Raw genomic sequence first — 23536 nt, forward strand, 5'->3', positions numbered from 1 at the left:
TGCGTATCTGGATGAGGTCTGTGACTCTTCGGATTCCTTCACAGCTGCGTGCCTGAATAAAATCATTTTATTTTTCAAGAAGCCTCGTTTCTAATAAAATCGTAGAGCTTTCGGCAGCTATCCCCGCCATCCTCATCAGGAGTAAAACCGATAGTAATTTTTACTCTTGATGGCCGGCCAGGGTGGCCGAGCGATTCTAGGCGCTGCAGTCTGGAACCGCGCGACCGCTACGGTCGCAGGTTCGAATCCTGCCTCGGGCATGGGTGTGTGTGATGTCCTTAGGTTGGTTAGGTTTAAGTAGTTCTAAGTTCTAGGGGACTGATGACCTCAGATGTTAAGTCCCATAGTGCTCAGAGCCATTTACTCTTGATGAAGTTAGCGGAGACAGGTGTCGATAGGTCGAGGATATTATTCAAAATAACCTGGCTTGAAAACAATAAGAAGATCTGATTCAGGTCAGCCACTGTTTTACAAATTTTATAAACAACGCACGATGGTGCTTACGTTATCTCTAATAGCAATAGTTAGTGTGATGCGTTTCTTCAGCATGCTGCCATCATCTGGTGACGATCTATGTATTATATTTCTTCGTATGACTAAACACGTGCGATGTTACCATTCTTATTGCGTGTGCCACTGAAGTTAGCTAACTAAGTTCTGCCGAGAAATATACTCTGAGCTACGATTCAACAATTTTTTGTGATATTGTATGACATATTTTCAATGAAACAACCCATTACTTTCAGATGGTCTGAGAATACATTAGAGGTTTCATCACTGCCACATGCGATATAATAATACAAAAAATGTTGGATCGTGCCTAACAATGAATTTCTCGGCAGAACTTCACCGTCTAACCTCAGTGACTAGCAATAGCAATTACCCGATGATGGTAGTATGCAGCCGAAATGGGTCGTGCTAAGTTAAATATTGCTATTGCCTCTGGCTAAAGGAGCAAAGTGTGTTGTTGTACCGTCTTAATTTCTTCTCTCTGCTAAAATGACGAAACGCGTCTCAGTGTAAATTCTAAAATGAATGTAAAGCATTATCATCACTTTTTAATACTGTCGCTTTAGGGGTCAGTCTGTAAGCACAGGTTTTCAGCAACTAATGAGACAAAGAAAGCCACTAAATATTAGTAGACGTAACTTTGCATTAGTCAAGTCAGTAACGAGGCGGACCTGTTCCAGGGAAACAAAAGCCAATTTCACTTCATCTGCTTATTTAAACTTTGGTCAGGTTCTTTAGAACCGTGTACCCCACAAGAGGAACGTTAACAGATAAGATTTTCGTTACCAAAGGCTGTTGAAATAGACTGAAAGTTAGTCAAGAATGGTGTCAAGAGTTTTACATATGGGAACGTGTGTAAGTGGACTGACCAATTTAAATCGTAAAAATTAGGGTCATTGGCGACCATTCAGAATCTCGACTCTGTACTAAAAAGTCGCATAATGATTTTGTTCGAAACAGACAGACGTATAGAAGTCATATTAATAGTTAATTTGTGCGGTGTTAGTGTTATAATTGTGCATTCAATCATTTATCCCAAGCTTTCTTATCGGGTAACAGTTTACCAGTGGATCCAAGACCTTATGCACTCATTCATAAAGGCTCCCGTGTTCACTTTTCTTAAGACCTCAAACAACGACTTTTAACAATCGGCGATGACTTCCTAGAGAGTCAGTATGATATATTGTGATATTTTAAGCTGTAAATGAGTATTTTCTACATAAAAAGTAAGACGTTGTCAAAAAGAGAGCATCAGTGAACAGCGCTTTAACTAGCAAATTGTGCCTCTATTGTGGGACAGGTTTGTTTCGTTCCTTTCGATAGGCGACACTTATCACCTCGAAAGCTACAGTTACAAGTGCGACGCAAACAACGGCGTAGCCACGAGCCTTTCAGACACCCGACTACTTCATGTTCAACAGCGTAAATACATCGTAAATACGTTTAACATGAAAGAATAATTAAGAAACAGTTGTCAATAGGAAGTCGAACTCTCGATTTCTGAATTATTACAGTCAACGAATTTGTCTCCAACTTCCTGATGATGAGTTTTTATCGGTCTGAAATATGGATTTTCAATCGGAAGTGGACGGTCAGAGATACCAAATAAAATAATGTTTCATTTAACTCCTTGTTCCAGCAACAAACAATTCTATTCAAACGAAGACAATATGTAATCTTCTCTACTCAGCTCGCATGGACGGACACCTACAATGGACACTGAACAATAACTGCCGGCTCGCTGACGATTGACAATTAACGGACCTCACTACTCCAGTGGGTTGGATTTTGTGCTTGTCTACTATGTTGGTTTTTACACATTTGAACTTCGCGAATTCATTAGCTTACAACTTATCCTTTGCCTACCACTTCTATCGCGTGTAATTTGTTCCACGTTTGAATACCTAATATTGGTTTCGTTCGAAGCGTGTTCCAGACACTTACTTTGCATTTTGTACAGGGGTGAAACTGCACATGCGCACCACGCTTGCATTTATTTTTGTAAGAGACTTCAGCAATACAGGTAAGTTGACGCTGCTGCAGTTCTTGGAGATATTAGACAGCGGAGACGGCGTCATCGTAAATTATCATGATGAATCAGTCAGTCAGGAGATTGTCTTTTATCTATAGAGATTGTCGTGTCCTGTCTAGGCGTGTAACACTATACTGCAGCAGAGTCTGTGTTCACGGTGTACTATGCAAAGTCCATGTGCGGTAATCACAGCAACTATGCTCCCTTAAAGCGGAAATCCGGGCTTCGTGTCCTGTCCGGAGCAGGTTTTCTTGCGCCGCTAATAAACTGTGCAGCTGAAGTCTAACTGTATTCGCAATTACGAGTACACTTCTTCTATTTCATACAGCTGTAGATCGTAGTAGAGTCAACTCCTTCGGGCCGGCCGGAGTGGCCGAGCGGTTCTACGCGCTACAGTCTGGAATCGCGCGACCGCTACGGTCGCAGCTTCGAATCCTGCTTCGGGCATGGATGTGTGTGATGTCCTTAAGTTAGTTAGGTTTTAGTAGTTCTAAGTTCTAGGGGACTCATGACCTCAAAAGTTAAGTCCCATAGTGGTCAGAACCATTTGAACCATTTTTCTACTCCTTCGGACACACAAGGACAATACACCGTAAACACAGACAATGAAATATAGTATCTCTATCGACAGTTTATTAAGCAGTGATGTAACAGACGAAAAAAACATTTGTCCTTGTAGAAATCTAGCGTGATTTCGTAGACTCTGACGCTGTATACTACGAGGTTCAGGTTTCAGTTGTGTTATTCCAAGTAGCCTCGCCTCCCTCTCGTTGGCGCTTTGCATAAGCTTCACCATGTCCTATTGCTATTCCGAAGTCAGATCGCTTTATTAATGAGTCTTATTCACTGTCTGGGGGTACACAGGGGTTGGACAAAAATATGGAAACAACTCACTCGCAACACATCACCATGCGTAGTATGGAGTAGCAAACCAGTTGGCATTCAAAACAGCTTCCAGTCGTTTGGGGACGGATGAATACAAGCCCCGTATGGTTCGAAAAGGAACGTTGCACCATCCTTCCAGCAAAATAGTGGCAAGTTGGGGGAACAACGACGGACATCGATAGCGATCACGCACCTTCTTTCCAAAGTAGACGCCAAAGGCTCAATAATAGTGATATTATGTGACTGTGGTGGCCACGGAAGATTCGAAAATTCATCCTCATGTTCACGGGACAATTTGCTGATGACGCAAGCTGTTTTAACAGCGGTCTGTCGTCTTGGAACACAGCATCACCATTGGGGAATAAACGTTGTACTATGGGGTGGGCCTGATAAGCCATGATCGTCATATAATCCTTGACAATAGTGCCACCTTGCAGAGAAACCAAGGGGCCGACGGAATATAATGATATTGTCGCCCAAACCATCACCGAACCACCGCCAAGAGTCATATGAGCAAATTATTTTCTTCCACTCGTCCATAGTCTACTTTATGGTTTCGACACCACGTTTTCCTTTTATGGGCATCTGTGTCACTCATGAAAGGATTCGTATTTCCAGCTCACACTTCAATACTCTGCTTATGGAGCTCCCTTCGGGTTGTTGTGGTACTGAGTGGGATCGCCAGTGCGACTTTCAGCTCTAGTAACTATCGCCACTGTCATCCTCTTATTTTCCGTCACGTTCCTCTGCAATGATCGCCTCTCATGTTTACTCAATACACCCTCTCGTCTGCGTTGCGACTTAGCGGATGAAAATTTCCCACCTTCCCTCTTTACGGTATAAATTTTCAATATTGTGCCTCTTTACCTCTTGAAACACTAAACACGTTAGCTACTTTGTTTATCGAAGTACCCACAATAAGAACACAAACAATTTTGGAAAAATTGGAAATTTGTTGTAAGGTCTTATGGGACCAAACTGCAGAGGTTATCGGTCCCTAAGCCTACACACTACCTAATCTAACTTAAACTAGTTTACGCTAGGGACAACACACACAGCCATGCCCGAGGGAGGACTCGAACCTCCGACGGGGGGAGCCGCACGGACCGTGACAAGGCGCCTGAGACCGCGCGGCTGCCCCGTGCGGCACAAACAATTTTTCCACGTTCGAATTCACTTAGCTCCGACATAAGGCATTGACAACTACACAGAATACTGTTCTGAGCACGACTGACACTTGAAACGTATTCAGTACATTGCACGGGTGCCGTTCGTGATCAAATACAGCAGTGCAATGTGCAGGCTTGTCTAGCATCTGCGTTTACGTTTAAATATGCGTTTCTCGTGGAGATTCATTTAAAAGGAATGGCAGCTTACAACCATAAGGTGGCATCAGAGGGACATGTAAAATGTTGGATGAATCTGCCTATAGGAGTTTTAAAAGGAATGGCAGCTTACAACCATGAAGTGACATCAGAGGGTCATATACACTCAAGAGCCAAAGAAACTGGTACATCTGTCTAGTATTGTATAGGGCCCCCTCGACTACGCAGCAGTGGCAGGTACTCGACTACTGTCTGAAGTAGTGTTGGGCGGAATTTACAGCATGAATCTTGCAGGGCTTTTCTTAAATCCGTAAGAAAACGAGGGGTAGAGATCTCTTCTGAACAGCAAGTTGCAAGGCATCCCAGAATGCACAAGAATGTTTATGTCTGGGGAATTTGGTGGCCAGCGGAAGTGTTTAAAATCAGAAGAGTGTTCCTGGAGCCAGTTTGCAGCAATTCTGGACGTGTGGGATGTCGCATTGTCCTGCTGGAATTGCCCAAATCCGTCGGCATGCACAATGGACATGAATGGATGCAGGTGATCGGACAGGATGCTTACGTACGTGTCACCTGTCAAGAGTCGTATCTATACGTGTCAGGGGCCCCATATCACTCCAACTGCACACGCCCCACACCATTACAGATACTCCACGAGCTTGAACAGTCCCCTGCTGACACGCAGCGTCCATTGGTTCATCACATGGTATCCGTACCCGTACACGTCCATCCGCTCGATACTGTTTGAAACGAGATTCGTCCGACGAGGCAACATGTTTCCAGTCATCAGCAGTCCAAAGTCGGAGTAGACGGGCCCAGGCGAGACGTAAAGCTTTGTGTCGTGCAGTCTTCGAGGGTACACGAGTGGGCCTTCGGCTCCGAAAATCTATTTCGATGTGTTTCGTTGAATGGTTTGCACGCTGACGCTCCTTAATGGTCCAGCATTGAAATCTGCAGCAATCTACGTAATGGTTGCATTTCTGTCACGTTGAACGATTCCCTTCAGTCGTCGTTGGTCTCGTTCGTGCAGGATCTTTTTCCGGCCGTAGCGATGTCGGATATTTGATGTTTTACCGGCTTCCTGACATTCATGGTACACTCGTGGAATGGTCGTACGGGAAAATCCCCACTTCATCGCTTCCTCCGAGATTCTCTGTCCCATCGCTCGTGCGCCGACTATAACACCACATTCAAACTCACTTAAATCTTGATAACCTGCAATTGTAGCATCAGTAATCGATCTAACAACTGCGCCAGGCACTTGTTGTCCTATCTAGGCGTTGTCGATGGCAGAGCCGTATTCTGCCTGTTTACATATCTCAGCATTTGAATACTTATGTCTATACCAATTTCTTTGGCGCTTCAGTGTAAAATGTAGGGATGAATTGCCTATAGAATCGGCCACCATCAAGAATACTGAGGAAATAACTGCCTTCTAGGAAAACAAGCAGAAAAGACAGGAGTCGGGCGTAAGGCAGACGCGCCAGCAGAAGAGCCTAAAGGAACGCGGAGGATGGAGAAATGCCCTCACCCTTGGCGGCAGAAGGTGCCGGGGCGACAGGCCATCGGCCGCGGAGAATGCCGGGGAGGAGCGAGGATTCCTGACTGCCCGTAATTGCAGGTTTCCACAGCAGGGCCTGTCGCCTCCCGCGCTGAAGGCGGAGAGGCCGTTTCCCTGGAAGTGCGGACGTAACTGGCAACCCAGGCTCGGTCGGACGACAGTATTCCCACACGGCGAATACCGCACGTTAATCGTATCCATTGTGTCGGAAATAGCCCTGACTCTGCTTACTCGTACAAACGTATATACACTGCCGGAAAAAATGGAACACCCTCAGTGATCGTCCAATGGCACCTGGGTATAATACGTTCTGTTGTATCTGCTTATTATAATAGACTACTAACCGAGTGGAAAAACATAGATTTGCTAATAGGTTGAAAGATTTTGATTTTCTAGTTTGAATTACTTGAAAAAAAAAAAAAAGAGGGAAGTTGCTCATAATTTCTTATGTAGCTCCAGCTTGTCTTGGGCAAGGTATCTGAAATGACTCCGACAGATAATGTTATTGCTTTGACCTAGAAAATTTGTTCGTCCAGTAGTTCTCACATTTATGGGCAGCAGGGAGTCTACACGTGTGCAAGTGTAGCGCTTGAAGTGGAGAGTTGACGGTAGCTGTCGTATTGTATGAAAGAAGAAAATAAACGTAATGATAATTTCCCCAAACAGGTTCGTGCTACTCGTCTGTCCTACACATATCCCTACGATCCAGAAACTATTGATGGTGATACATGGTGATACCAAGGGCAAAGTATTGAAATAATGATCACAAACGAACCTTGAAATTATATTCTTCGATAACATTATAAAGCGAAAGGCAAAGTCCTGAGTTCGAGTCACGGTCCGGCACACAGTTTTAAACTGTCACGAAGTTTCAACATTTACAAAATAACCGTATCCTATGACGTCAACAGAAACTGAAACAGTGTCCACATATGAACGTAACTTTCACATTCAGATAAATCCCTTTAGTGGCGACTAAAGCAACGCTAGCTATTACACAAACAAGTACGAGAACTATTCGGAAAATAAGGTCCGATCGGTGGCGAAATGGAAACCACTGTGAAAATCAAAAATGTTTTATTTGAAACAGTTATCTAATCCTTCCTGCTGCTTGTAGCTACTTTTATATATAGTCGCCGCTCCGAACTAGACATTTATCACTGTGTTGTACCACCTTTACAACATGCTCATCACAAAAGGCAACCACCTGTGCTTTCCGCAAATCTTCTATGCTGATCTACAGCTCGTTATCTGTGCCAAAATGTTGTCTTTATAGTCAGCGGCTCACGTGAGCAGAGATGAAAAGTCATTGGGAGCAATTACGGGATGTATTGTGGCTCATCAAACAGACCTCAGGAGCATCTTCACTGCCCCTGTAGAATACTGCCGAGAATTGTCGTGAAGAAAGAAACGCGTGACAGTTACGTCATGGGGACTGCATAACATGAGGCGAAATCTCTCACCAGGCCCTTATATTTGGCGGGAGACACTATTTTCTAGGCATATTTTACGTGTTCACTGTGCGCTCATAACGGAAAAGAGCGACACGACGCGATCGAGAAGCTCACAAGAGACACATCTGTGCAATGGTTCAGCGGATCTTCACTGCGGTTTCCATTTCTCGCCCAATCGGACCTTACTTTCCTAATAGCCCTCTTACATCCAACCGCACCCGTACACGTCTAGAAGAAGAATTACGATGTTTTCCTTCACTCTTTGTGAAATCATAAGTTCACGGAATAATGCACCGTTGCAGTCAGAGAGCGACTAAGTCTCTCACTGTCGTAGTAGGTGCATATAAACATTATAGTTGGAGGTTCGTGCTCGGCGTGACATTACGAAACTTCTTTACAGCATTCAAAAGGCGCAGCACAACAATCGATAGAACGATGTACATACTGAGGTGTTGTACTGTTAGTGGTTCGTTTTCACGGTCGTCAGCGTTCAGATGGCGCTCAGAATGCCAGTCTGTGCGCTCTCTGTTTTGTCTCTGAATGCAGTAACTGTGCTGAGTTTAGGGGTGAGCAGTGCGTGCGATATTCACTTCGGGTTGTTACCATGCCCCGTCGACAGGAACATACTCCTGGTAACAACTTCAGCTATTGGAACAAGGTCGCATTATGAGCTTGTGGGAAGCTGGAAGGAAGTAACGGCGGATGGCTGTACATGTTGCGCACAGTCGCTCCTTTCAGTGATGGTCTGTGGAAGGATTCCACACCCGTGGATCAGGCTCTGGACGTTCAGGTAGTATGACGCACATAAAGATCGACGCATTATGGGAGCGACTGTGGCCGACCGAACATCATCCAGGGGAGAAATCTGAGGACAGGCTGTGCCTGACGTGTCACCAAGGATGATTTGGAACCGTCTGCTTCGTCTGCTCGCAGCAGTAGGAAGAACACGTATGAATCCGGCCAGACTACCACTGACACCAACACAGTACCAAGCGCGAATACTCTGGCGTTGTGAAAGAGTCCACTGGAGAGTGGAATGGCGCTCTTTTGTCTTCACTGATGAAAGTGGGCTTTACGTGTATGTGAGTGAATGATACACGCGTGTACGACGTGGACCTGGTGAGTGGAGAATTCAGCAGTGCATTCGCCCACAACACATAGGTCCCAAACCAAGCTTCTTGGCGTAAGGGGGAGCCATCAGTTACAACGCATTGTCACATTTGGAGACTCTGTAGCGTGAAGTAACCGGTGCCCGCTATAATGCACCGGTTGTTATCTCTGTGCTACTGTCATGTCTTCGACAGGAAGGTGGCGTGCTTTTACAACAGGGCAATGCACTTTCTCATCCGGCTGCTGCGATGCAACTTGCTCTTCTGCCCTGTCCAGCAAGATCACCGTATCCCTCGCCAGCTGAAAACGTATGGGCCATGGTGAGGGTATACGAGATCTGTTCAAAAAATTCCGGAACTTTATCCACAAATTTTTTCTACGCTTACGTTATACTTATGATCCAGGGTTTCGTTCGAAACATTCTCCTCCACAATTGAAACACCGCTCCCAACGCCGTTACACTTCCGGAAGCTGTCGTGGTATGCCTCATGCTGGATCGCGCGAAGCGCCGTCTGAGAATTTTCTTTGATCTCGTCTATCGTTGCAAACCTTCGTCTTTTCAACGGGGTTAAACTGTAGAAATAAAAAAAAGTGCTTAGGAACCAGTTCTGGAGTCTCGTTTGCATTTGCGCAATCCAAAATCTCTTCACAAATTGCGAGGCGAAGGTCTTTTCGGTCTTTACTCGTGAGCCGTGGGACGAACTTGGCGGCAAACGACGCACTCCAAGATATTGTGTCAATATTTCATGACATTACTAACTGAAATGTCACATCCTTCTGCAATATTTCGGACAGTCAGACTTCGATTGGCACTCACAATTTCGTTGATGTTTCTGATGTGAGCATCGTCAGTAGACGACGAAGGACGTCCTGAATGAGGGTCATCTTTGATTTCCGTCTGGCTATTTTTAAACGGTGTGAACCATTTGTAGCACCGATTACAGCTTAATCATCCATTACCGCAGGCTTCCTGCGTCATTTGGTGTGTCTCTGTTAAGGTTTCCTTGAGTTTCACGCAAAATTTAATGCAGACGCGTTGCTCCTGTAGCTCTGCCATCTTGTAATTCGCAAACTGTGTGACACAACGTTCTACTGAACACAGCACTGAACAATAACCAACAGGTTTACAAATTAAACACAGGCATGAGCTGGGATGCCAACCGCATTTCGGCCCAACAAATCTTTGACGTCAAATTTCTAATGTTCCGGAATATTTTGAACATATCTCGTAACTTAATCGTTCTCAGCAGCCTGTAAGATCGACTGCAAAAAGATCTCTCGCAGGATGCCACTTTTGTTACAGTGCACGGGTTCTTATCCCCATGTACTGCCTTTCTTCGATATGAAGGTGATTTGCTTTTTCAACAGGACAATGCAGGTCTAAATAAGGCTGCTGGGACGCAACGTGCTCTTCGTGATGTGCAAATGCTCTGGCCAGCAAAATCACCAGATCTCTTGACAACTGAATACGTATGGGACATGGTGAAGGGGGGGGACTTACTCTTTCTCCAGAGCCTGCAAGAACCATTCCAAGCTGCATGCATAAGATGCAAGGTGTTTGGGAAAATATATTGCAGAATGCCAATCGGCACCTTTCTAATAGTTTGCCATGCGAGAATGCACGCCCGCGTTGCCGAAGGGGGGGGGGGGGGGGGTTGCACTGTGTGTTGATGAAACTGTCTGGGCAGCCTTTGCTGTGACATGTGTGTTTCATTTGGTCTGAATTTTTTACGGCGGTGTATAATTACCCCTGAATGACTAAAATAATTATATTAAACTTATGCTTTGGGCACATTTGTTTTTCAAAGGTATTCTCATAAAAAAGGACAGGAACGCTTGTAGACGCTGTAACAGCCAAACCACCTAAAACAGCTTCGTAAGTTTCCCTCTATATCAATATTTACACCTGCATCTACCCAGATACTTCACAAGCCACCGTACTGTGCATGGTGCAGGATACCCTACACCACTTCGCGGCAGAAGAATCGTTCTGCAGTCATCTTCAAAGGTTTTTTTTATTTATTTTTTTTTAAATTTCCTAAAAGAATATTGTCTTCCCTCCTGGGATTCCCATTTGCGTTCCCAAAGCAAATCCGTAACACTTGTGTGTTGTCCGAACCTACTGGTAATGAATCTAGAGCCCGCCTCTGAATTGCTTCGATGTCTTCCTCTAAACCGACCTGGTACGGATCCCAAACACTCGAACAATGGGCGTAACTCGCAGTAGCTTCCTATATGCGATCTTCTTTATAGGTGAACCAAACTTTCGCACATTTCTCTCTATAAACTGAAGTCCATCATTCGCCTTCCCTATCAGCATTCTCACGTGCTAGTCCCACTTCATGTCGCTTTACAACATTATAGCCAGATATTTAAACGACGTGACTGTGTTCTGAAATGGCTCTGAGCACTATGGGAATTAACATCTGAGGTCATCAGTCCCCTAGAACTTAGAACTACTTAAACCTAACCAACCGAAGGACATCACACACATCCATGCCCGAGGAAGGATTCGAACCTGTGACCGTAGCGGTCGCGCGGTTCCAGACTGTAGCGCCTAGAACCGCTCGGCCACCCCAGCCGGCACGTGACTGTGTCAACCAGGACACTAGCTGTATCCGAACGTTACGGGCTTTGTTGTTGTTTTCGTTGTTTTTCTTACTCATCCACATTAACTTACATTTTTCTGTATTTGGAGCAAGCTGCCATTCATTACACCAACTAGAAATTTTTTCTAAGTCATCCTGTATCCTCCTACAGTCATTCATCTTCGACAACTTCCAGAACACTACAGCATCATCAACAAACAACCGCAGCCTGCTGCCCACCCTGTCTGCCAAAAAATTTATGCACATCGAAGGTAGTGGCGGCCTATCACACTTCTCTGGGGTACTCCTGACGATACCCTTGTCTCTGATGAACACTCGCCGTCGAGAACAACACACTGCATTACATTACTTAAGAAGTCTTCGAGTCAATCACATATCTTGGAACCTACTCCATAAGCTCTTACTTTCATCAACAGTCTGCAGTGGGGCATCGCTTCAAATGCTGTTTCATCTCCGAATAACTACTCCAACCTACATCCTTTTGAATCTGCTTACTGTATTCATCTCATGGTCTCCCTCTAAGATTTGTGCCCCCCCCCTCCCCCCACACACACACTTCCAGTGCTAAATTGGTGTTACTTTGATGTATCAGAATGTGTTCTATGAAGATATCCTTTCTTATAGTCCAGTTGCGCCACAAATTTCTTGTCTGCTCAATTCCCTTCAGTACCTCCTCATTAGTTACGAATCCTATCCATATAATCCTCAGCATTCTTCTGTAGCATCACATCTGAAAAGCTTCTATTCTCTTCTTGTCTAAACTGTTTATCGTTCATGTTTCACTTCCATACATGGCTACGTTTCATACAAATACTTTCTGAAAAGACCTCCTAACACCTAAATCTACATTCGATGTTAACAAATTTCCCTTCTTCAGAAACACTTTTCTTGACATTGGTAGTCTACATTTTATATCCTCTCTACTTCGACTATCATCAGTTATTTTGCTGTATAAATAGTAAAGTTCATCTACTACTTTAAGTGCGTCATTTCCTAATCTACTTCCCTCAGCATCACCCGATTTATTTCCACTACATTCCGTTACCATCGTTTTGGTTTTGCTGATGCTCATCTTACATCTCACTCTCGAGACATAGTTCATTCCGTTCAACTAATCTTCCAAATCCTTGTCCGTCTCTGAGAGAATTTCAGTCTCATCGGCAAAGCTCAAAGTTCCTGTTTCTCATTCCTGAACTTTAACTCCTACTACAAATTGCTTTACTTCTTACTCAGTGTACAAATTGAATAATATCGGGGATAGGTTACAACCCTGTCTCATTCCCTTATCAGCCAGAGATTCCCTTTCATGTACTCGGAAATCTAGAAATACGGATTCTGCTGTTGTCCTCCATCCATAGTTCGCAGTTTATCATGTGATAACATGGAAAAACTGCGTCTCACACGAGCTACGCTTTCTGTAACTTTGCTGATTCATGGAAATAAGCTTCTCGTCCCAAGAAAATTTATTATATTCGAACTAAGAATGTGTTCAATGATTCTGTTAGGGATATTTGTCTGTAATTCTGCGGGTCCCTTCTTGTATACTGGAATCACAATATGCTTTTTTCACAGTCGTTTGGGACTTTCTGCTAGGCGAGATATTGGCGATAGATCCAAGATGAGTAAGGGGCCAATGCCGTAGAGTAATGTGTAAAACCGAATTGGGATTCTATCCGGAACTAGCAGCAGAAGTGTCTGCGAAGTTTGTTTCACATATAACATGAAATGCCATTTCTACACGCAGTAACAGCTGTTCGATATCTGATGACAAATAAATTCCGAAACGCATCATATGAGCAGTAGTCATTCCTTGCTTGATGTTTGACTTTTAGCATAGCTGTTCAGTCAGTCTGAATGCATAACTACTGATTGTTTTAATTTCAAGTTTAACGTCGGATAACAAATGACAAAAGCAATATTTTTGCATGCGATATAATAAATAATTAATAATATTAGGATTTTTCTTTTACTTGTATTGTGAAATCTTACATCTTGGCAAATTTCATGATTCTAGATCAACGTGAAGTGCTCTATAGGTTTTGATGATTGAGTTTGCGAGTGTCAAAATGTGTGACGAAATGGTCGTATTTTCGACTGCATTGACTTAGAAGCTTCAATATTTTACACCACCAAGAGATCGTGGTCCTTGGCAGGTGACACAAATTTCAACTTGGTACGCCTACGCGCGCATGAGGCTTTTAACAGCTGGACGGACGGACAGACGGGCAACAAAGTGATCCTAAAATGTTTCATTTTTTTATCAGTTGAGGTACGAAACCCTAAAAATGAAAATAAAAATAAATAAGAAATTGAATCCAGCATATATAGGCGGACAGCCATGTTAAAATATTAATCTCACATTTCAGTGGTGAATAGGTAATTTCATTACATATGTTTGGAATTACGTATTGGATATGTAATTAGGGCAGAATGCTTGTAACAAGAGTCCACGGAAATTTACTGCAAACTTGGAACGGGTAGAAAATTCGGAATGAATGTGAACATTAGTTCCCAAATAGGTGGTTAATACTGTGTATACGACAGAGCTGCGCGCTACTGGCAATTAACGTGCAAAAATATAGCAGTGCAATGATTTGCGGCCAATTTTCCGCTACATTTCCGACATTAAACTACTGGATCGTGGTTTGCTTGTCGGCCATCAGTTCAGCTGTCTGCGGCAGGAGCACTCCATCATGGCTGTCGGCTGCTCGTTGCGCCCCCAGCCGCAAAGCAATTAAAGCGCCGCTATTAAGTACGAACTCAGTGGCCACACAGGCCGAAAGGACATGAAGATATCTCTGTGTTAGACTTGAAGCACAGTCTGATATATCACAAGGTTTCAGCCAGACATTCTCTCTAGCCACAAAGGATAAGGATTTTGTAAAGCTCCGAGCGGACATCTTTCAGGCTGTTTAAAGCTACTGATACACGCACTTAGAAGAGACACGAGTTCTACGTAATAGTTTTGCTGTAACTGTAACTATTCATCAAGAGAGACCACAGCTGAAAGAAAGAAGGGTGGTGTGCAATTTTGTGGAGCAAATTTTCTCGTTGGGTGCGTCTTGTGTTACATAGCAATTTTTCCCTCTGCACTCGAATGTTGTAGTACATAAAACCGCTAATACTGATACGAAGTACCCTCCGCCATGCCCTGTACAGTGGTTTTCTACGTATGTAGATGCACATGTCTAAGGAACCTTCCCCGAATTTGTTTTAAGGAACCATTCCGATATTCAAGTCAGGTGCCTTGCAAAAACTGCGAATATGAGGACAGTGACAAAACCACTGTGCCTCAGTCGCTCCACGACTGAATTTGTGTCGTTTCATTTCATATTCAGTCGTATGGAGAACGGCAACACGCAGAACCTATAGGCCTGGGTAATCGGAAAGCCTTTGCCAGAGTCCAATATTGTACACCGTTAACAAAAGTCCTAGTGTACAGTAGGATTGTTGATATTTTTAAAAATATGGGAAATCCGACATATCGATGTTCAAAAATATATTATTATTATATCATAATTCATTAAGAAGAATGGGTAGCTTTGAGAAATGAAATAGTGAAGGTAGCAGATAGCAGAAGATCAGGTAGGTAAAAAGGCGAAGGCTAGTAGAAATCCTTGGGTAACAGAAGAGATACTGCATTTAATTGATGAAAGGAGAAAATATAAAAATGCAGTAAATGAAGCGGGCAAAAAGGAATACAAACGTCTCAGAAATGGATCGACAAAAAGAGCAAAATGGCTAAGGAGGAATGGCTAGAGGACAAATGTAAGGATGTAGAGGCATATATCACTAGGGGTAAGATAGATACTGCCTACAGGAAAATTAGACCTTTTTAGAAAAGAGAACCATTTGTATGAATATCAAGAGTTCAGATGGAAAACCAGTCCTAAGCAAAGAAGCAAAAGGAGAAAGGTGGAAGGAGTATATAGAGAGTCTATACAAGGGCGATGTACTGGGGGGGGGGGGCAATATTATGGAAATGGAAGAGGACGTAGATGAAGATGAAATGGGAGATATGATACTGCGTAACGAGTTTGACTGAGCACTGAAAGACCTGAGACGAAACAAGGCCCCGGGAGTAGACAACATTCCATTAGAACTACTGATAGCCTTGGGAGAGCCAGCCCTGACAAAACTCTACCATCTGGTGAGCAAGAATTATGAGACAAGAAAAATACCCTCAGACTTCAACAAGGATATAATAATTCCAACACCAAAGAAAGCAGGTGTTGACAGGTGTGAAAATTACCGAACTACCAGTTAAATAAGTCACGTCTGCAAAATACTAAAACGAATTCTTTACTGACGAATGAGAAAACTGGGGAAGATCAGTTTGGATTCAGTAGAAATGTTGGAACACGTCAGGCAATTCTGAACCTACGACTTATCTTAGAAGATAGATTAAGGAAAATGAAAACCTACGTTTCTTGCATTTGTAGACTTACAGAAAGTTTTCGACAATGTTGATTGGAATACTCTCTTTCAGATTCTGGAAGGTGGCAGGGGTCAAATAAAGGGAAGGAAAGGCTATTTACAATTTGTACAGAAACCAGATGGCAGTTATAAGAGTCGATGGGCATGAAAGGGAAGCAGTGGTTGGGAAGGGAGTGAGAAAGGGTTGTTTTCTATCACCGATGTTACTCAATCTACACTCCTGGAAATGGAAAAAAGAACACATTGACACCGGTGTGTCAGACCCACCATACTTGCTCCGGACACTGCGAGAGGGCTGTACAAGCAATGATCACACGCACGGCACAGCGGACACACCAGGAACCGCGGTGTTGGCCGTCGAATGGCGCTAGCTGCGCAGCCTTTGTGCACCGCCGCCGTCAGTGTCAGCCAGTTTGCCGTGGCATACGGAGCTCCATCGCAGTCTTTAACACTGGTAGCATGCCGCGACAGCGTGGACGTGAACCGTATGTGCAGTTGACGGACTTTGAGCGAGGGCGTATAGTGGGCATGCGGGAGGCCGGGTGGACGTACCGCCGAATTGCTCAACACGTGGGGCGTGAGGTCTCCACAGTACATCGATGTTGTCGCCAGTGGTCGGCGGAAGGTGCACGTGCCCGTCGACCTGGGACCGGACCGCAGCGACGCACGGATGCACGCCAAGACCGTAGGATCCTACGCAGTGCCGTAGGGGACCGCACCGCCACTTCCCAGCAAATTAGGGACACTGTTGCTCCTGGGGTATCGGCGAGGACCATTCGCAACCGTCTCCATGAAGCTGGGCTACGGTCCCGCACACCGTTAGGCCGTCTTCCGCTCACGCCCCAACATCGTGCAGCCCGCCTCCAGTGGTGTCGCGACAGGCGTGAATGGAGGACGAATGGAGACGTGTCGTCTTCAGCGATGAGAGTCGCTTCTGCCTTGGTGCCAATGATAGTCGTATGCGTGTTTGGCGCCGTGCAGGTGAGCGCCACAATCAGGACTGCATACGACCGAGGCACACAGGGCCACCACCCGGCATCATGGTGTGGGGAGCGATCTCCTACACTGGCCGTACACCACTGGTGATCGTCGAGGGGACACTGAATAGTGCACGGTACATCCAAACCGTCATCGAACCCATCGTTCTACCATTCCTAGACCGGCAAGGGAACTTGCTGTTCCAACAGGAAAATGCACGTCCGCATGTATCCCGTGCCACCCAACGTGCTCTAGAAGGTGTAAGTCAACTACCCTGGCCAGCAAGATCTCCGGATCTGTCCCCCATTGAGCATGTTTGGGACTGGATGAAGCGTCGTCTCACGCGGTCTGCACGTCCAGCACGAACGCTGGTCCAACTGAGGCGCCAGGTGGAAATGGCATGGCAAGCCGTTCCACAGGACTACATCCAGCATCTCTACGATCGTCTCCATGGGAGAATAGCAGCCTGCATTGCTGCGAAAGGTGGATATACACTGTACTAGTGCCGACATTGTGCATGCTCTGTTGCCTGTGTCTATGTGCCTGTGGTTCTGTCAGTGTGATCATGTGATTTATCTGACCCCAGGAATGTGTCAATAAAGTTTCCCCTTCCTGGGGCAATGAATTCACGGTGTTCTTATTTCAATTTCCAGGAGTGTATATATTGAGCAAGCAGTAAAGGAAACAAAAGAAAAATTTGGAGCAGGAATTAAAATCCACGGAGAAGAAATAAAAACTTTAAGGTTTGCCGATGACATTGTAATTCTGTCAGAGACAGCAAAGGGCCTGGAAGAGCAGTTGAACAGAATGGACAGTGCCTTGAGGAGGATGTAAGATGAATATCAACAAAATCAAAACGAAGATAATCGAATTTAGTATAATTAAATCACATGATGCTGAGGGTATTAGATTAGGAGAGGGGCACTTAAAATAGTAGATGAGTTTTGCCATTTGGGGAGCAAAATAACTAATGATGGTCGAAGTAGAGAGGATATTAAATGTAGACTGAAGATGAGAAATTTGTTAACATCGAGGATAGATTTAGGTGTCAGGAGGTTGTTTCTGAAAGGATTTGTGTGGAGTGTAGCCATCTATGAAAGTGAAACACGGACGATAAATAGTTTAGATAAGAAGAGAATAGAGGCTTTCGAAATGTGGTGCTGCAAAATAATGCAGAAGATTAGATGGGTAGATGACATAACTAATGAGGAGGTACTGAATAGAATTGGGGAAGAAGAGGAATTTGTGGCAAATCTTCACTAAGAGAAGGGATTGTTTGGTAGGACATTTTCTGAAGCACAAGGGATCACCAATTTAGTATTCGAAGGCAGCGTGGAGGGTAAAAATAGTAGAAGGAGACCAAGAGATGAATACACTAAGCAGATTCAGATGGATGTAGCTTGCAGTAGGTACTTGGAAATGAAGAAGCTTGCACAGGATAGAGTAGAATGGAGAGCTGCATCAAACCAGTCTCTGGGCTGAAGATAACAACACGTCATTATCTGCCCTCGTTTACCGATATATTGCTGGAAAAGGTATCGACCTACCTAATAAATATCGGCAGCACATGGCAAATATGCTGCCTGTTTTAGAACTGTATATTTAAGTATTGATTTATTAGATATTCTGTACTTCAACAATTTAGCAGCCTGATTTTCCCCCTTAGGGCAAGAACTGAAAGAAAAATGATGGCCATAACCACTTTGCCAATAATGGGAACTGCAGGTAAGGCACACAACAAAAGGTCGTTCGGTTTCGTCAGATATCGGATTTGTCTGGAACACTTCCTGTCGACGTCACTATTTTTTTTTCCACATCTGCGAACACCAGCTATGTAGCAGTCGTAGAGTCAAAATTGCGTGGTGAAGTTAAGCGTTGCACTTTCTGCTGCTAACTCCATGCGCCATTTACGTCAGCATTTCTCTCACACGTCTCCGCCCACGCCAAAGACCAATCTTGTTATTTAGATTTTTGTTGATTAGTTTCAGCAACTGTTTTTGAAGAATGTGGACGTGAAGAAGTAGCTCACTAGCTGCATTAAATTTTTTTTTATTTTTATTTTTAAACGCAACTGGTGTGCTATTTCTTCACATCGGATATCTTGTTGTTCCATTCACACCGCCACTCCACTGTGCAATCGGACTACTACTTCGTGCCATCCAGACTTGCTTCACACAGTCTAAAGGAAAGACTGTACGTGATGAAAGCTGAAAAAGTAGTTAGACTCCTTCACACAGTGAAAGTAAGATTATTTTCTACTACAATTAAAAAACACAGTTTCAAATATTTACCAAAAATTGCGAAAGAAATATAATATAAAATAAAAACATCGGCACTCGATACTGACATTTCCACATCGATATGTCGGTAAAAGAATATCACCGATATGCATCGATATTTTTGGAATAGATAACGATGTATCGACATTTCTTTCAACAGTCGTAGTGTACAGATCAGGTTTTCAGATATGAGAGTGGGCTGGCGACTTTTTAAGTAACAGAACCCAGTATGTTGTCCTGGACGGCAAGTGTTGATCGGAGACAAATGCAGCGACAGCACTGCCCGAGGGAAATGTGGTAGGACCCCTCTTTTTCTCTGTATACATAAACGATCTGCAGGTTAGGATGATCAGCAACCTTCTACTGTCCACAGATAATGCTGTAGTGCACGTTAAAGTATCTTGTCTGAGTGAATGTAAGAGTATATAGGACGAGTCATAGAATTTCTGTTTTATATGATGAATGACAGCTTTCTCTAAGTGTGTCAAAATTAAGTTAATGCAGATTTGTAGGAAAAGGAGTCCTGTAATTTTCGAATACAGTACAACTGGCGTGATGCATGACACAGTCATGTTAGTTAAATACTTAGGCGTAACGTTGCACATCGACATGAAATGGAACGGCCCGCATCTCGTGGTCGAGCGGTAGCGTTCTCGCTTCCCACGCCCGGGTTCCCGGGTTCGATTCCCGGCGGGTTCAGGGATTTTCTCTGCCTCGTGATGGCTGGGTGTTGTGTGATGTCCTTAGGTTAGTTAGGTTTAAGTAGTTCTAAGTTCTAGGGGACTGATGACCATAGATGTTAAGTCCCATAGTGCTCAGAGCCATTTTTTTGAAATGGAACGAGAAAGTAAGGTCGGTTGTAAGGAAGGTGTGTGGTTGACTGCGGTTTACTGGGAGAATGGGGTGTGGTTCATCTATAATGGTGACCGCGTACAGAACACCTGTGCAACCCATTCTTGAATTTTTTTTTATAAATTATAGAGTGCAGCAGTCAGTCGTCCTTTTTAGATTTTATTTCGCAAATGCAGATTTCGGCTAGTAGCTAGCCATTCTCAGTGCACTATTTTCTATTGTCAATGCATGTAAGTCCCTGTTGTTCGGGCGTCAGTCACAGTTCTTTGAATACTGAGAATGACTAGCTACTAGCCGAAATCTGGATTTGCGTAATAAAATCTAAAAAGGACGACTGACTGCTGCAATCTATAATTTATGAGTCACATAATAGTCGCTGAGTGCACCCACTTTCCGAATGGAAGGTAGCCATTCTTGAATACTGCTCTGGTATTTGGAATCCCCCCCAGGCGGATGAAAGGAATACTTCGAAACAATTCAGAGTCGTGCTGCTAGATTTGTTAATGGTGGATTTGGTTAATACGCGAATATTAGGGAAATGCTACATATACTAAAATCGGAATACCGGGAGAGAAAAAGTTTATTTCACGAAACACTGCAAAAAGATTGTAATGTCGCCAAAGGACATTTCACGTAAGGATCACGAAGAGAAGAAACGACAAAACAGTGCTCATACGGAAGCGTATAGATAGTTGTACTTCCCTCGCTCCATTTACGAGTGGAACTGTGTAGGTAATGTAGCAGTGGTACAAAGTAGCATCCGTTGGCCTGTAGGGTATGAATGTCGCTGCAAATGTAAACGTATTGTGTCTTCCGTTGCAGAAATTTTAACTCATTAATAATGAACGAAGTTTTTGTGCAGTGCGTACTCTGGTTCTCTGGGAAGGAGAAACATTTGTTTATCGTTGACACGAAATATTTAATTAATAAAACGAACAGGTATTCTGTGTACAAAAGGGTACGTAAAAATATTAATTATCTCACTGTGATGTATATGAAAAGCAAAATCGATATTTCTTGATAGTTTATGAATTTTAGCAAAGAACGATGAAAACAACAGAAATAGATTTTCATAATTATTTTACTCTGGTTCATTTCTTCCAACAAGAAAGACATGGATGGAGGCGTATGTACCTTGTAGCGTATTTCTGGTAAATATATGCTGGTATTGGTAATCAAACCGCTTAATTCAGTAGCATTATCATTCATAGATGTGTGTAAAAGTTAATTGTACAAATTTTCAGAGGTTAATAACGAGCGGGGACAGCGCAAGTTGTAATTAGTACTGTTGGCCGCCATTTGCGAGACGGCAGATTCTTTTTTCAAAGTGCTGCAATATTACGTGATATAAAGCAAAAAAGGACATGGGTTACAATTATTTTCTTGAATAACCAGACTATAGTCAAGTTAAATTCATTGATTTTGCAGTGATTTGTATCAATATCAAGAGGGATTCTTGTGGTTGCTGCTTCAAAGCTACCTTTTGTTCAAGTTAGATGATTTTCGCAGTTAAAAAAGTGCTCAGTTTTGAGTTAGTAGTAAGTGTACCACGCAAACGGTGTTTCTCCACGCTAACTTGCGAAAGTATAAATTATTATTCATGTGAAAGGACATTCCGTTACAATCGTGAATTGGAGTACTTCGGCATTGAGAATCGAATAATCTTCTACAGAAAGTCTGCGCTCACAAAGGGCTGTAGTGCCGACGATCATGAACATGATGATCAACCGACAGTAAGAGTGACACCTTACAAGCTCCTACATTTTCATGTCATCTCATCATGGTCGTTTCGACAGAAACTGGTGAAAAAATATTTGTTTTATTAGGAGCTCTTTGACGTACAGAATTATGACTTTCTTTGAAAGCTTAAGATTTCTTGCTTCCAAAATTAAATGCAACACCGAAGTGTTTCGGTCATGGCGTTCTTGCGCTAAGTCTTGATACGGAACACACAGTCAGTTCCACGAGAAAGTGTACTCCGTTATCTGTATGAAATAAGAGACCCTGTTATAAATATATGAAACTTCCTGGCAGAATAAAACTGTGTGCCAGGCCGAGACTCGAACTCGGGACCTTTGCCTTTCGCCGGCAAGTGCTCTACCGACTGAGCTACCCAAGCACGACTCACGCCCCGTCCTCACCGCGAAATACAAAGGTCCCGAATTCGAGTCACGGCCCGGCACACAGTTTTAATCTGCTAGGAAGTTTCATATCAGCGCACACTCCGCTGCAGAGTGAAACTTTCATTCTATTATAAATATATGTTTACATGAAAAGACATGGTATTAATAAATACACATTACCTAATAGCTAAGCCAATGGCCACCATTATCGATTATAACTTGGCACCTTTTTGGCATACTTTTCACGAGGTTTTCTGCATATTCTCTCAATAACGATCTCCATATCGTCCTAATTTGATATGATAGCTGTTTCAAAGTATACATCGGCATTCGTTGAAGCTTCATTTTAATATACGACCAAACATTTCCGATCAGATTTGCATCCGGAGACACTGCAAGCCAATCCATCGTGGACACCCCTTTGTCTTGTTTCCACGTTGTACGGAGACGGCTGCCTTGTTTCGGATCTTTATCCTCTCGAAGCACCCTATTTGGGCCTGACGTAAAGTAAGATTTGGTTTCTGCTTAAAAAGACGCACGATCTCACTGTCATAGTTTTTGTTGTTGCGCACGTTAGTCCTCTCACTGGTAAATCATCCACGTTTCCAACCTCTAAATATCGTTTGACCACTTCGCAACGAATGTCTGACTTTCTACGAATTTTTGGCAGCAGCTTCATATGAAAGCTTTGGTCCCTTTCGATGGTTTACAAGGAACACTGCCTCGTGACGCTTCAGATACTTTGCACTCATTTTAAACTGCAACCGAAAAAACAAAACATTCAACTCTCACACTGTTTATCTAAACATAGCGCAAAAGCGCATTGATTACCGATTCGAGAACACTGCCGGAGATGACAGTGAAGACGTTATATTTAAAATTATGGCGTACACTTCTTGTGGAACTGACTGTACCTGAAGCTCCAACCGGGTTACAGCACGCCGCATTCGGATGCAGCTACCCAACTTCCAAGGAGAGTAGCTCAGGGTTGTGCAAGCTGAGGATGTGCAACGACTGTGTGCACAACACCAAAACCCGGATACGACTGCAGTCGTATCTGATGGCCTTCCCACGTAGGCATTAAGGTGAGTAGGTTGGTTAATTATGCCTCGTTTCCCCACGACAGCCGCAGTAGTTAACTCCACAAATTACTTCAAACTGTAGCGAGACTACTGAAACTTCGTTCGAGTACCGTGTGTGAATTCTACCGAATTATCTGTTTTATAATTCATGGTTGCAAAATATTGACACGTATTGTTTACAGAAGACTTGAAAAACTGGAAGAAACAAAATTCGGAGAAGATCAGTTTGTGTTCAGAAGACCAAGCGAGGCAATACTGACCTATGACTTAGCCTAGAAGAAACATTGAAAAAAGGCAAACCT

The sequence above is a fragment of the Schistocerca nitens genome, chromosome 2 (assembly GCF_023898315.1).
Source record: "Schistocerca nitens isolate TAMUIC-IGC-003100 chromosome 2, iqSchNite1.1, whole genome shotgun sequence".
NCBI classification, from domain to species: domain Eukaryota; kingdom Metazoa; phylum Arthropoda; class Insecta; order Orthoptera; family Acrididae; genus Schistocerca; species Schistocerca nitens.